Here is a 14,939-nt window from a genome sequence, read left to right on the forward strand (position 1 = left end):
CAGCTAGAGGTGGGGTGGGGGGATGGAGGAGCCCTTTCCAGGGTGTCCCAGCGCCCTCACTTTATAGATGAGGAAGCCGAGGCCCAGAAAGAGTGACTTTCCCACCGCTGCACTGCTCATTATGCAGGTGCCTGAAGGGCTGTTTTGAGCACAGTTGGCAGAGCCCGCTCTTCACCACAGGATGCCTCCCTAGTGTCCTGCTTTTTGTTATGAACTTTATTATAGCTCCTAGATTATTGTTTGGAGGCAGCTCAGTTTCTTGAAAGTAACGCAGACTTTAAAATCAGATTTGTTCCTGCCATCTGAGGCTCAGTTTCGTCATTAGGAAAATACAGGCGTTAAGACTCTATCTCATAGACTTGTTAAGATTGAATGAAATCATGTGTACCGAGGGCCCAGCACATGGTAGGCACACACTGAATGGTTCTTTCTTTCCCCTGGGTGATTGGAATCCTCAAGAGTGGGAGCTTGTCTTTGCATTCTCCAGAACATAAAACAGTGCCTGGCCTGCAGTCATTCCATGTCGGAGGCTGGGTAGGCATGTGTGGCCCCCGTGCTCTGAAGTGGTGGGACTGTGCTCACATTCTGAGAATGAGACAGACTGCGTAGACAGGCACCATGTGCTGTGGTGTAGATTCCAGCTCCCGCACACAGCTCTTGTTGTAAAGCATCCTTCTTGCTGCTATCAAGTAATTTAATTGACCTTTAAGCACTTGCCTCCACCCATAACTACAGGAACTACACGGGGTTGGGGTGTGTAGGGGGTTGGTCTGGGGAGCTCTGGCCTCTGGAATAGTTGGAGAGGAACCAACATTTTTGTGCCGTCTCAGCTCTAACTCAGAGCTCTCCAATCTTCTCTGTGGATCTAATTGCCTTGGTTCCTCCTCCTTTTACCCTCAGGCAAGTTGATTCTACCTTTACTATGCCTTTTAGTAAGACAGGAGCAAAGCGTCAGAGCTGTTAAGGGACCTTACAGATAAAGCTTTGGCTGACTCTTCCCTTTTGGAGCTGAGGTTAACCAGCAGCATCTGAACCTAGTGAGTTCCCAGGCCGGGGCTTGCCTTGGCATCTAACCCAGATGGTCATATTTGTTCCTGCTGTTTTCCTATTTGTATGAATATTTTCTATCCAAAATAAGCAGGATAGGGTACAACATGCTAATCTTTGGGATTTCTGGATTCTCCTAGAACTAAAGAACTTCAGAACTAGAAGGGACTACCTACTGTGTGATATAACCGCTTCATATCACAGATGAGAGGCCTGAAACCAAAAAGACAAAAAGAGTTACACAACGGGCCATGGATGGCAGGAGCCGGCCTTAGAAGTGAAGTCTTGGGTCATTTGTAGATCTGGTCAGATGCTAGCTGTGTGTGTGTGAGATATGTGTCAGAGAGAGAAAACCATACACACAAATACATGCTCGTAAAGAAGTGAGCCACAAGATCGTGGTGGATAAGAAGGCAGGCTGTGGAATGAGACTATCTGGTTTCAAATCCTGGCTTTGCAATTTATTAACTGGCTTTAGGTGACTTTGCTGAGCTTCAGGCACCTCATCTGTAAAATGGGGATAAGAGTGTACTACTCCCACAAGGTGGTTGGGGAGGATTAAGTGTGAGAACCTGTGTAAAGTGCCTAGCATAGCATCTGACACATACAAAACCCTTAATCATCAGTAGCTGTCACTTTATATTACACTATGTGTGTGTTTATATACACCGCCATGCATACATTTATTTCTCTTATTACATACTCATGGGTCATCTGATGTGGAGGCTCGGCATGAATGTCAACCTTGAATTACTCTGGCACAATTAAACCAAAGATCATGCCTGTGAGGGAAGTAGAGCATGAAGATTCGTCTCCTGTTTACAACTTTGCCTCAAGGGTGGAGTGTCTCTAATCCAGCCGTATTGCAGGGGTGCATCTCCAGACTCCTGAGCTTTCCCGTGCAAACTGGAAGATGGGGAGCCCCTTAGACGGAGTCTAGTAATTTGCCGTGGGGGCATCTGCTTTGGAGCCAATTTGACTTTTGCCCAAATTGGAGGAAGATCTTCAGGGCTGTGAAGGCCCAGCCTGACCCCGGAAGTAACCTGGGTTATGCGGAGCATGAGGCATCAGCCTGAATGGTCTTTTAAGGTCTCTTCCACCCCAGCTCATCTGTGATTCTCTGATGAATTCAGAGTGTCTGGGTGCAGGCCTGCTGGAAGCAGGACCCTCCCTCCATGCTACCCAAAGCAGTTCATTCTTCATGACTCCCTTCCAACCTTGCTCTCACCCAGCTGGGCTGCAGTTACAATAAAGGAAATGACTTTTCTTTTCCCCTTCCCCCACACCTTTGTTTTCCTAGTCACAGGGTGGGGCTGGATATTGAGTGGACAAATTGCTGGGGTTTGGCCCAAACTCCTTCCCTCGCCTTCTCCTTGCACTACCCCTTCCCCCCTCACTGCGGCTACATCCCTAATCCTGCCTCCGATAACCTTCCGCCAGATTCTCAGGTACCCAGGAAAATAGGGAGCCACTTAGGGCTGGAACCTGGGACTGTAGAGTGGAGGCCAGCTGACAGACCTCCTGGAAGTAGCCCAGTCTGTAATTGTGCTGGCGCAGTTGGGCGCCTGGCCAGGATCCTTCTGATCTCTGGACACTCAGCTGACCAGCCCTTCTACTTCCTCTCTTCTGTCTTTGCAATAGGCCTGTTTAGACACTAAGTACCTCTGGCCTTTCCTTTCCTCGAGCAGTGTCATTGGCTCCAGAGCTGTGTCCTTTCTCTCTGAAGCTCTCCAGAACTGGCTCCCTCTCAGTGGGGGAGGCCAGGAAAGCAGCCAGGCTCACATCGTTTGTGGCTGAGGTTAGAGTGTCGAGCTATGAATGGTGACCCGGCCTCTTGGCAGGTTGGCAAGCCAAAGAACCTTGACAAGTTTTCTGATGATTGCCCTTTCACCTCATCAGAGGTGTTTGGCCAAAGAGGAGGGTTCGTGGGCAGAGGGAAAAGCTGCCTCTGTTAGTCTTTATGGCCCCTACATGGGACTCTGTTGCTTGACCTGACTCCTAACAGCATCATCAGAGGGAAAAAATCCACCATTCTTAAGGCTCCTGGGAACTATTCAGGGCCTCCTTTCTCAGGGCCATGAACACACACTATTTGAGCTTTCTCTTTTGAGAAGTGGTTTCTAATGGCTATGCCCTTGAAAAGGGATAATGCAGCGAGCTCTTGTCATTTCAGCGGGCAACAGATCATTTCCGCTAAATTTCTGACTCCAGGAAAGGCCGGTGAAGAAATTACACACGTAACGACCAGAGACTGTGGTGTAATGGGCTGACTGACGACAGAGTATTTCTGTGATGCTGAAAGCCATGGTCATTTTCTCACCCACACCCCCTTCTAAACAAGTGAGGTAGAATCATAATTACAGTAATAGGTACCATTTATTGAGTGCCTACTCTGCACCACACACTGTGCTAAGCATCTCACATGCGTTATCTCATTGCATTCTTACAATAACCTCATTGTCGTACTGGTCTTACCTATTTTACAAATAGGGAAATGGAGGTTATTTGCTTAGTCACAGAGCTACTAAGTAGAGTTCGCTGGGGTTCTGACTCCTGGCTTACAAGAATCTGTTTGCATTTCTGGGTATGGACGTGTCATTTAACCTCCCTGAGGTTCAGTTTCCTCTTCTGTAACTTCAGGGTAAAAACACTCACTCTACTTGCCACAGGTGGTGTCAGATAACACTGAAGGGTATTGGTTCAAAGGCTTCAGGAACTCTCAAGTGTCAATAAAAGTGCTATTAAATTTCCCCTGGGTCTGCCGGCTCCTGGCGTGGGAGTCAGTGGAGCAACTCTGCCATCTGCTGTTGGACTGTGGGCGCTGCTGCTGCGTTTATTGACCCAGGCCTGGGATTCCGATTTGCCATTTGTCTAGTTTATTTCTAAGGAAACAGCTGGCCAGTGGGTCATTAAGGCTGGCTGTTGGGCAGGGAGCTGGGACCTGCCTGACAGAGGCACAGGCTACCACCTCGGCCTTCCTGTGCCCCCACAAGGGACTCTAGCATGAACACAGGGTGGGACTCCTAGTATGTAGCAGCAGCAGCATGTAACCTTCCATGTGCCTTAATCCTGCTCTGTTCTTTGGGAAGAGACAACTAAGATGCTATAACAGAAGCCCCACAGCTGCAGTCTGGGGCAGGGATAGAAAGGGGTGGGGGTGGGGGTGGGGCAGGGGATGGATGACTGGTATTTATTAAGCATTGTATCTGGAGTTTCACTTAGATTATGTGAGTCAACCCTCACAATAACCCTGCAACCCCATCTTCCTCTTCTTCTTCTCCTTCTTCTGTTTTTTTTTTTCTAAGGAAGATTAGCCTTAGCTAACGTCTGTTGCAAATCTTCCTCTTTTTTTTGCTTGAGGAAGATTCACCGTGAGCTAACATCTGTGCCAGTCTTCCTCTATTTTATATGTTGGTTGCCACCACAGCATGGCTGACAAGTAGTATAGGTGCACACCCAAGATCCGAACCGTGAACCCAGGCCACCAAAGCAGAGCCTGCTGAACTTAACCACTAGGCCACAGGGCCAGCCCCTGCAACACCATTTTATATAAAACAGGAAGACCCAGAAAGGTCGAAGAACTTGCCCAGGGTCACACAGAGCTGACATTTGAACTCAAGTCTCCCTAGCTCCCAGGAGGGTCCTCTTTGCGCTGGGACTTCCAGGAAACAACAGTGGACTTGAAGTCGGAAGACCTAGATTTAGGTCTCAGTGGAGCCAGGCTGGCTGTGTAACTGTGGGCCAGTCCCTTTGCCACTTGAGCCTCAGTTTGTTATCTATAAAATGTGGTGAAAGTAATTTACCTCATGGAGTAGTTGTAAGGAACAAGGAGGTACGGAGAAGAAAGCATTCTGAAACCATTCGAACGGTATAATGTGAAGGATTAGCAGCACGTGGCAGCCTTTTGCTTCTTCTATTAATCATTCACGTTTAATTTGGAGCATCGTCTGCTGTATTGAAGGCACCAAATTAGATGCTGTTGGGGATACAGATTTACGTACTGGCCTGCTCTTCTAACTGACTCCCTCAGACAGCTGAACACAGGTAATAACACAGGGCGTTCCTAATAGCGGGCTTCCGTGCTGTCTCTGTCCTGACACAGCTTCCCTTCGTAATGTTCCAGAGGACAGCCTCGTTGGTTCGTGCACTGGGCACTCTTCAGTCTTCATTTTATATTAACTCCTAAACTGCACTAGAGGTAGTAGAGAAAAGCGACTCAGAGTTTGGAGTCAGGCTGCTTGAGTTTCCATCCCAGTTTCTCTTATCAGACACCTGACCTTGAACCAACTGCTGAACTTCTCTTTGCCACAGTTTCATCAACTAGAAAAGGGGAAACGGTTCCCACTTCAATTTGTTGTTGTGCAGATTAATTGTATCATGTATTCCAAGCCCTTGGCACGGTGCCTGGCCATAATTAGGACTTAATAGATGGTAGCATTTGTTATTAGTGTCTTTGTCGCTCTTGAAATGTTCTCTTCCCTTGGCTTCCATGACATTCCACACTCTCCTCCGTTTCGCCCCACTTCTCTCATCATTCCAGTTTGCTTATCCTCCTCTATCCAGCTCTGAAATGGTGGTGTTTTTCCCAGATGTGGTTCTCTGTTTTCTCCCTAGGCAGTCCTACCCTCGCCTGTGGCTTCTGTTGTCCTCCACACAAGGACAATCCTGAAATCAGTATCTCCAGTCCAGACTTTTCCCCTGACTGAGCTCTAGACCAATGTGTCCTGCCGTCACCTTCACATGTCCATTTGAATGTCTTCCAGGCACCCCAGACCCAGCTGGACTTTGTCTTCCTCCCAAAACTGGTTCCTCTTCCACTGTCACCTGTCCTGTTGAATGGCACCACCATCCGCGCACTGCCCAAGCCGGCACCTGGGAGTCCGCTTGGATGCTTCTCTCTCATCCTCTATACCCAAGCCTATCAGTTTTATGTCCAGATTATATTTTGAATGCATCCACTTCTTTCCATTTCCCCCACCTCCACCCTGTTCCGTGCTACCATCCTCTTTCACCTGGGTGACTGCAGAGGACTTCTAACTGTCCATAGTCACTCTGCACCCGCAATCCCTTCTCCACAGAGCAGCCAGAGTGAGTGATCTTTAAAAAAGTCTGACTGCGTCACACTGTGTCGTCTCTCCATTCTTACACACTTCCACAACTTACTTTCCAGTATTCTCGGATAAAGACTGAAGTCCTTACTTTGGCCCCTAGAGCCCCCCGTGGCATACAGAGCCCCCTGTAGTCTGGCCTCTCCCCACAGCCTCCTGCTCTCTCTACTTCAGCCTCTCTGCCCTTCTTCACACTGTCCAAAGTGCGTCTTCCTTTCTTCTAACAAGGCCTTTGTTCCTCCCGTTCCCTCTGCCTGGGATGCCCCCTTGCCCTCTTTTGGCCTAATTAACTCCTGCTCATCCTCCAGATCCTTACCTGGATGTCTCAGGGAAGTAGTTATAAAATAGGTCATGGCCCCTGTTTTATGCTTTCATAGACCTTTCCTTTGAAGCTTTTTTGTGGTTTTACTTTCACATTTATTCATGTGATCGTCTCCTTAGTGGCATCCTGAGACCTCTAATAGTCTGTCAGCATAACTTGGTCAGGGACCACGGGGCTTTTTGCCCCTTGTTGGGTCACCACTGAACATATCCTTAGCATGGGAGGGATATTTGTTGAATGAATTGCCAGAGGTGGCCAAAAGATATGATGTAAGCGAGGCCTTTCCCTGCCCTGCCCCTTCCCCACATCCTTCCCTTAGCAGCCACCGTGGCTGCACTTACTGTAAACGGCAGGGAGGAATCGGTTCCGGACATTGGGTTGTTTTGGAAATTTGCCTGCAAATGTCGAGGTGAGAAGTTGAAACTTATTCTGCCCCCAGAATAGCCAGAGAGGCTGGCCCAGGAGTGCTCCTGTCCAGCAGTAGGTCTTGAGCTGCGTTTCTCTGTAGGCACAATTCCAGACAGGAGCAAGCCCTGGAGAGAGAGGCAATAGAGGGAAAAATGATTTCAGCCCAAACTAATTATGAATTGCCCTGAAATCTGACAAATCTCAATTTTAATTGTAAGTTTCTAAATTTATTTGTTTTTAAGTTTTAGAAATCTTTGAAGGATGCTATTAGCTAAAGATGCCCATTAAGTATAGAGTGGAAAAATTGGAATACTTAACATAGTATCTTTTACTTATGGGTAATTTATGGCAGGGTATAGGTAGATAGGTTGGCAGTTCCCCAAGAACGTGGAAATAAAGTTTGTCCTCTATGAGTTAAACTAGTTAGATCTACATGTAATGAGAGCACACTCAGGTGGTAGTTAAGACCACAGACTCTAGAACCAGATTGCTTGGGTTCAAATCCTAGTTCTGCCATTTATTAGCTGTGCACCTTGGACAAGTTACTTACTCTTTCTGTGCTTCATTTCGTCATCTATAAAATGGAGGTACTGACCTACTGCCAACCTCAGTGTGTTATCGTGAGGGGTAAACAAGTGAAGTCATGTGCAGCACTGGGTGGGAACAGGGCCTCGCAGAGTGAGCACTCATGTGTTAGCCGTTTGTGTTAGCTACTAAGGAGGCAAATGTCTTCCAGGGCTGAGTAATATGTGAATTGGTGATCATTACATATCTAAAGAAGTAATGATTTTTTTCAATTAAAAATTAGTTTAGGGGCTAGCCCTGTGGCTGAGTGCTTAGGTTCGTGCACTCCGCTTTCGTGACCCAGGGTTCCGCTGATTCAGATGCTGGGCACAGACATGGCACTGCTCATCGGGCCGTGTTGAGGCGACGTCCCACATAGCACAACCAGAGGGCCTATAGCTACAATGTACAACTATGTACTGGGGGACTTCGGGGAGAAAAAAAAGAAAAAAAAAAAAGGAAGATTCGCAACAGATGTTAGCTCAGGTACCAATCTTTTTTTAAAAAAAAAAATTAGTTTGAAAACCAATATAATAATGAGTGGTCAGCAGTGAAACAGAAAGTGAGAAGTCAGAGAGGCAAAACTAGCAGTGTGTCCAGATAAAGATACTGAGTCTGGATTTGGTCCCTAGAAGGACGTTCTTTGTTGTAGGCAGGGCTGGTTTGGCCGGCTCACCACCGACAGAATGAAATTTCTCTCCATGGCCGCTTATGTCCCTTTTTAAGTCCATGCTCACAGAGCAACCTTCTGATGCCTAATTCAGCTTCCTGGGACTCTTGATAACAGGAAGAGTCGGGAGGTAGCACCTGTTTAGGGGCTGTGGGTGTTCCAATTTCAAGTGTCAATTCATAAATGGACAGTGGGGTTGATAAATTGTTAGGATAGATCATCACAGAATGTCTGCACCTCTCTGTGTACTATGAAGTCCTGTTTCTGGACCTAAAAGGCCAAAAACAAGGCCCAAATTAGCATCATTCACCAAGGTGATGCCAGCCTTGGAGCAGTGTCTGGGTGGTCAGCCAGCCTACCTTTCTCTGACCACAACCCCTTCCTCATTGCTCCCTGCAGCATTGACCTACTGGTGTGGAGTTTTTTGCTCACCCAACATCTTCCTTCTGCTGAGGAAGAAATTGAAGCCCAGAGAGGTTTAATGGCTTCCATCAGATCACACGGCAAGTTTGTTGTTAGGCAGTTCAAATTTTAGGTCTTCTCTGCCAGGCCGGGGCTCTTCTCCTGGCATTACCCAGAGATTAATTAAGGTGTCCAGAGCACTTTTTCCCCCGGCGCAGCCAGAAGAAGAATATCTGTGTGAACAAAGCATTTGACACTGAATGTCAGACACTCAATTTTCTAATGTTAGTATCACAGAGCAACAATGGATGATTGTCTGTCTACAAGAGGCTGTGACCCCGTTCCTCTTTGCTTACAGCCAATACAGGCAAATCTCAGCTGTTAAAATGACCAGCTCGGTAGAGATGTGGCCTGAGGACGAAGCCATAGTCTGCTGTTAGTGAACACTAGTTAGCCAGGGACTCCACGTGGACGTACATGCAGCCACCTATAGACTTGAGGCATAAATGCCCATTCAGGGAGACAAACTGGCAACTAAAGACTGACACTGTCTTTGGTGTTTCAGGCTTTACATTCTATTCGTTGGGAACCTCTGCTTATTTAAATACCTCTGATAACTGTTCACAGCCTATGGGTGACTCTCACCTGGCAGACTTGGTGCTTGGTGATCGTGATCTGCGCCTGCTCTCTTCCACTGTCCCAGCCTCCTCCCTGATCACTCCTCACATGTGTCCTGCACTGCAGCTTAGGGACCATACTGTATTCCTCCTTGCCATTTACAGTAACTGTAACTGTTATGCCTCTGAGCATTTGCACATGTTGCTCCTTCAGGCTGGAATGCTCTTGTCTGCCCGGCAATCAGCCAGTTAGATTCAGCCACTACATCCCGTCCTCTGTGGAGGAGCCTCCCCAAGTCCACCTTCACCCTCCCTACCAATCAGAGGACAATTTTCTCCCTCGCTGTTATTCTCCTCGTACCTCAGTTAGAGCCTTATCAGTATTTGTTTACACATCTAACATCACTTCTGGAGTATGAAATTCTCCAAGTCTGGAGCCATATATAGTTCGTCTTTGTGTCCCAGAGCTTAGCAGAGTGCCTGGAACAGAGTTGGTATTCAGTGTTTGTTGAATGGATGATATTTTTGTCCAATGACCACCTTTCTTTTTGGACTCTTGGGTAAGTGTCCAAAATGCACCATCACCATGTCTGCTCTGCAGTATTCTCCCAGGCAAGCACTTTTGTTTTGAAGTCGGGGCCTGGAATAAGACCTCTGTGTGTAAATGTTATTCTAAAGTCTAAAACCATCAAAGCCAAGGCCTCAAGGGATGGCATGCCTTCTGCCTTGCGGCAGCCCACGGTACTAATTTGCCTTGTATTTTTTACGCCAAGGGCCAGTCTCTCCTCCCCTGGGCACTGCTGGAGGGGTGCTAACAAATTCTCTTTCTCCACACTCCTCACCGTTACAGGGAAAAGCCTCCAAGTTCCTCACGCCAGATTTGAATTAGGGTAGTTTTCTTCTGCATGTCAGTCGTCTCCTGGTCATGCCTTCCTGAGGCTGCCCTGTAGTGATCCTGATTAGATCAGAGACTGCTCCGCTCCACTCCCTTCAGTAGCACTGACGCTGGCAGCAGCACAAGCTGGTTCTGAAATTGGCTTATGCCCTTGTGTTCTTTGTGGGGTTTTTTAACTTGTTTCAGTTACCAAGGTGGCCTTTTCATGAGATGACCCTGAATTCTAGAGTCACCTTTTCCCACCATACCCTGAGCACCACTCCAGCGTCACTGAGGAAAAGAGAGAGGCAGCTACTGTGGGGTTACAAGTGAATAAGAACAGTACCAGGAAGGTGAAAGTCCCCAGCGAGCCAAGGCTTGACAAAATATCAACCGGCAAACATTTATTATTAAGCTGCATCCAGAATAAGAAGATGAACAACCTGTCTTACAGTCATTTCCTCATTTGTAGCAAGGGAACAGTAGGGATCTGCCCTGCCTGCCTCTCAGGGTTAGCGTGAGGGTAGAATGCAATCTAGTGGACGCGCATGTAGGAAAGCGTAAAGCAGTGGTTGCAGCCTTCAGTGTGCATCAGAAACATGGGGGCTTATTGAAGAATGCAGATTATGGGGCCCCGTCTCAGCGATTCTTCGTATGTAGGCCTGGGGTAGGGCCAGACATCTTCATTTTCTGCCTGGAGAAGTCTGATGCTGCTGCTCTTTCAACCACACTTTCAGAAGCACCCCCATAAATCAAATAGCAAGTGTAAAGGAGTTACTTGAGGCAACTTTAGTGTCTCAGACCTGGAATCCAAAGACTTGGCTTAAACCCCAGCTCTGCCAATTCCTAGACCTGTGACTTTGGACTACAGCCTTCTCTGTGAGCTTCAGTTCCTCATCCGTAAGGAGATGACAGCCCCACCTCACAGAGTTATGAGAATTCAATGGGAGCAAACGGGAGCAAGCCCACCTCAGCACCTGGCTTGTGGAACTCGGTCAGTGTTTTGCAGAGTGAGAGCTAAGTGTCCACGACCTCTGTTTCCTGGTGTCATGTTAACAAACACCAGGTAAAAGACAATCCTTGGTATCCACCTTAATCGACTATTGTGGAAATCAAGATAGAAGCGTAAGGATTTAGTCCAGTTCCTTACTGTACAGCTCGTGAACTTGAAATTAGGAAGGGAGGACAGGAAGCCCAAGATGTGTGAGGGTACCCAGTCACATGAAATGCATTTAGATTTTCAGACCAGAAAAATGTGTTTCCCAACTAAAGAAAAAGAAAAAAACCTTTCTAGCACAGTAACAGAACCACTGTTAGTAACTTTTGAGAAACCGTAGAGAATGGGGGCAACACCCTAAGTATAATGATTATTTGTTCCATACCTACCATATACCGGGCACTGGGGATCTCTTAGTGAAATGAAAATGGAGATGGCTAACTGGCTGAGTTTTCAAAAAGGAAGAAAAAGCGATCCTGGAAAAAGTAAATTCATAGTCTTTTTGACTTGACTCCTTCACAGAACTCTTGAGGGAATTTTGTGGACAAATTCTGATGGAATTCTGTGGAATTTTGTAGATGATGGAATAGGTGGACACTGCACGCTTAGAAAAGGAGCTGATCGCTAGGATTCGGCAGGAGTGAATTAGTTGTGACTTAGACTTGACTTTGTGTTTTCACTGGATTGCCAGTCATGAGACCCTCTCTTGATTTCCACAAGGCATTTGGTAAACTCTTTCATGATATCCTGACAGCAGGAATGTGGGCAGGAAATCTAGAAAAATGAGACGCCGGAGTTCAACGTACGCCGCAGTTTTGGGCCCTGTGTTGGAGAGGCGGGATTCCTGAACACCTTGCTAAGGCTCGTGGTGAGGAAAGGGCGTGGGGTTTGAGGTCAGCAAACCCAGCTTTTCCTCTCAGCGCTGCCCTTCCCAGCAGTACCTTGGATGAATTACCTGCCATCTCCAGGCCTCCCTTGCCCTGTCTGTGCTGGAGGTGCTCCTCGCAGGGTTGTTGCAGGGACTAAACTAGATGATGAGCATAAAAGCCCTTTGTAAACTGAATTGCTAGCTGTGGGCCTGGTGTGGGCTCCATGTAGTTTGATTGGAGGTAGACAGATACAGGCTCAGAGCGCTTCCTGTGGTGATGTGCTTGGGGACCTGTCACGGAAATCCTTTCCAGAGAAGATTGAGTGCTCTGTTGGAGTTGGGCCTGGAAAAAGGAGACGACAGCCACCAGCTGGAGATGTGGGAGGCTGCAGAGGAGCTAAGAGAGCAAAGGCTTGGGGACTGCCGGCGAGAGCCTGCATGGCCAGGCCAGGAAGCGGAGTGGGGCAGGAGGGGGCCACAGTGGTGACCCTGGTGGAAAAGCTAAAGAGACAGCGCCAGCGGTCCTGAGTGCTGTGCACGTAGGGTGGATTTGCCTCTGGACAAGAGCACTAGGAAAAAAGAGTGAGGAGGTTTTTGCTTTATGGGACTTCTTTTTGTTGTTATCCATTTATCATTTTATTTTTTAGACTCTTTTTTAAAATTTTATTTATTTATTTATTTATTTTGAGGAAGATTAACCCTGAGCTAACTACTGCCAATCCTCCTCTTTTTGCTGAGGAAGACTGGCCCTGAGCTAACATCTGTGCCCATCTTCCTCTACTTTATATGTGGGATGCCTACCACAGCATGGCTTGCCAAGCGGTGCCATATCCACACCCAGGTTCCCAACCGGTGAACTCCGGGCCACTGAGAAGTGGAACGTGTGAACTTAACTGCTGCGCCACCGGGCCGGCCCCCTCCATTTATCATTTTAAAAAGCAGCACTTGGGGCCTGCCCAGTGGCATGGTGGGTGGTTAAATTCGTGTGCTCTGCTTCAGCGGCCTGGGGTTTGCAGGTTCAGACCCGACATGCGGACCTACACACCGCTCATCCAGCCATGCTGTGGTAGCATCCTATATACAAAATAGAGGAAGATTGGCACAGATGTTAGCTTAGCACCAATCTTCCTCGAGCAAAAAGAGGAAGATTGGCAACTGATGTTAGCTCGGGGCCAATCTTTCTCACCAAAAAATAAAAAAATAAAAAGCAGCGCTTAAGTGTAAGAAGAAAGGTAAACAATATCAAAATGGTAGAACATGGATGCTGTTTTATCCCTGCTTCTTGTCTCACTGCTGTAAAGGAGAGACTCATAACCATGTAGTGGAGTCTTCTAGGTGGTCTCTAAGGATTATGCACATCAACTTTTTAAACAATGGGATTATACTGTACACTTTCTCTGATACTTGGCCTTTTCATGTAACACCTTACCCAGGACAATTTCTGTTTCAGGACATGGATCTACCTCATTATTTTTAAGAGCTGCATAGTATTCTGTTATGTGGATGCGTTATAGTATTTAGCTCACCCCTTTTGATGGACACGTAGTCTGTTCCTAGGATGCTGGATACATGTCTTGGCGTATTTCTCTAGGCACAGTTTCTCATAGTGGAATTTCTAGGACTCCTGTTTTATTTTTTTAAAGATTTTATTTTTCCTTTTTCTCCCTAAGCACCCCTGGTACATAGTTGTGTATTTTTAGTTGTAGGCCCTTCTAGTTGTGGCATGTGGGACACCGCCTCAGCATGGCCTGATGAGCGGTGCCATGTCCACGCCCAGGATTCGAACTGGCGAAACCCTGGGCTGCCAAAGCAGAGCGTGTGAACTTAACCACTCTGTCGCTGGGCTGGCCCTAGGACTGCTGTTTTAGAAAGATGATTGGAGGCCCGCCCGGTGGTGCAGTGCTTAAGTGCGCATGTTCTGCTTTGGCAGCCTGGGGTTCGCTGGTTCAGATCCCAGGTGCAGACATGGCCCTGCGTGGCAAGCCATGCTGTAGTAGGCGTCCCACGTATAAAATAGAGGAAGATGGGCACAGATGTTAGCTCAGCGCCAGTCTTCCTCAGCAAAAAGAGGAGGATTGGCAGCAGATGTTAGCTCAGGGCTTAATCTTCCTCAAAAAAAAGGAAAAAAGAAAGGTGATTGCTGTAGATGTGTGGAAAGCGAGTTGGAAGAGAACAGCAGCAGAGGCAGGAGAACTGATCAGGAAATGGGGATGGCAGTGCTCACCTTTCAAGGTTTCAGAAGCTGCAGAGTCCCCTGAAGTTTCCTTTTGTGTTTGGAGTCCTCCCGGCCCGTAGAGGGCCCCACACGAACACAGTTCCTTAGACTTCAGTTTGTCTGACCAGCGCCTTCTCTCGAGGAGAGGGTGGGTGATTCAGTCCTTCACCGCTCCTCCCCAGGCCTCTCACTTGGGCCTGCTGACCTTGAAGGCTGTTGTCCCTAGCCTCTCACAGATGCCTTGAAGCCCTGTGGCTCAGCTGGTTCCGAGGAGTCGGTTTGCTCGGCTCCCCGCCAGGTTTCCAGCTTGTGAAATGTGCAGGAGATTAGCACTTCTCCTGCCATTTTATCCTGTCCGTAACTGCCAGCCCAAAGATCCCTGCAGTTGCCTCTGGCAGCTGTAACTGCTGAACCCTCTGCCAGCTGTTCTGGGGACCTAGAAGAGCAGTATCCAAGGGCGGGCGGGGGAAGTATATCCTCCAGTGTGACCTTTCACCTCCCAGTTCTGGGTGGTTTGGGCCCTTTGAAGTTGGCCCTGAGGAACCACGCGCTTGGGTCTGAGCGGCCAGCGGCTTATCGCATCTGGTGATCAATCCTTCAGTGGTTCCTCCTGAAGTCTGGATTTATGAGGGTCAAGTGGATTCCACCGAGGAGGGGCGTCCACTTCAGCTCAGGACATGGGGAGACGGCTGCCCCTCTGCCAGGAGGAGGCAGTTTTCGTGGCATTGAGAAGTCCTCTTACTAGTTCCCCACACACCAACCCACCCACCCACTGAGTCCTTTTGAAGGGGAGTGGGGGGAATGGAGAATGCCTGCAGCCTCCTGCTCACATTCCTAGACACCGACT

The 14,939-nt window shown here is 48.0% G+C and overlaps 1 protein-coding gene across 2 annotated transcripts in view; it reads left to right on the plus strand.

Moving 5' to 3' along the window:
• LIMK2 (LIM domain kinase 2) overlaps positions 1–14,939 on the plus strand; it is a 54,921-nt gene that overhangs the window by 11,265 nt on the left and 28,717 nt on the right. The window lies entirely within an intron of this gene.

This window comes from Equus quagga, chromosome 15 (genome assembly GCF_021613505.1).
Source record: "Equus quagga isolate Etosha38 chromosome 15, UCLA_HA_Equagga_1.0, whole genome shotgun sequence".
NCBI lineage: Eukaryota > Metazoa > Chordata > Mammalia > Perissodactyla > Equidae > Equus > Equus quagga.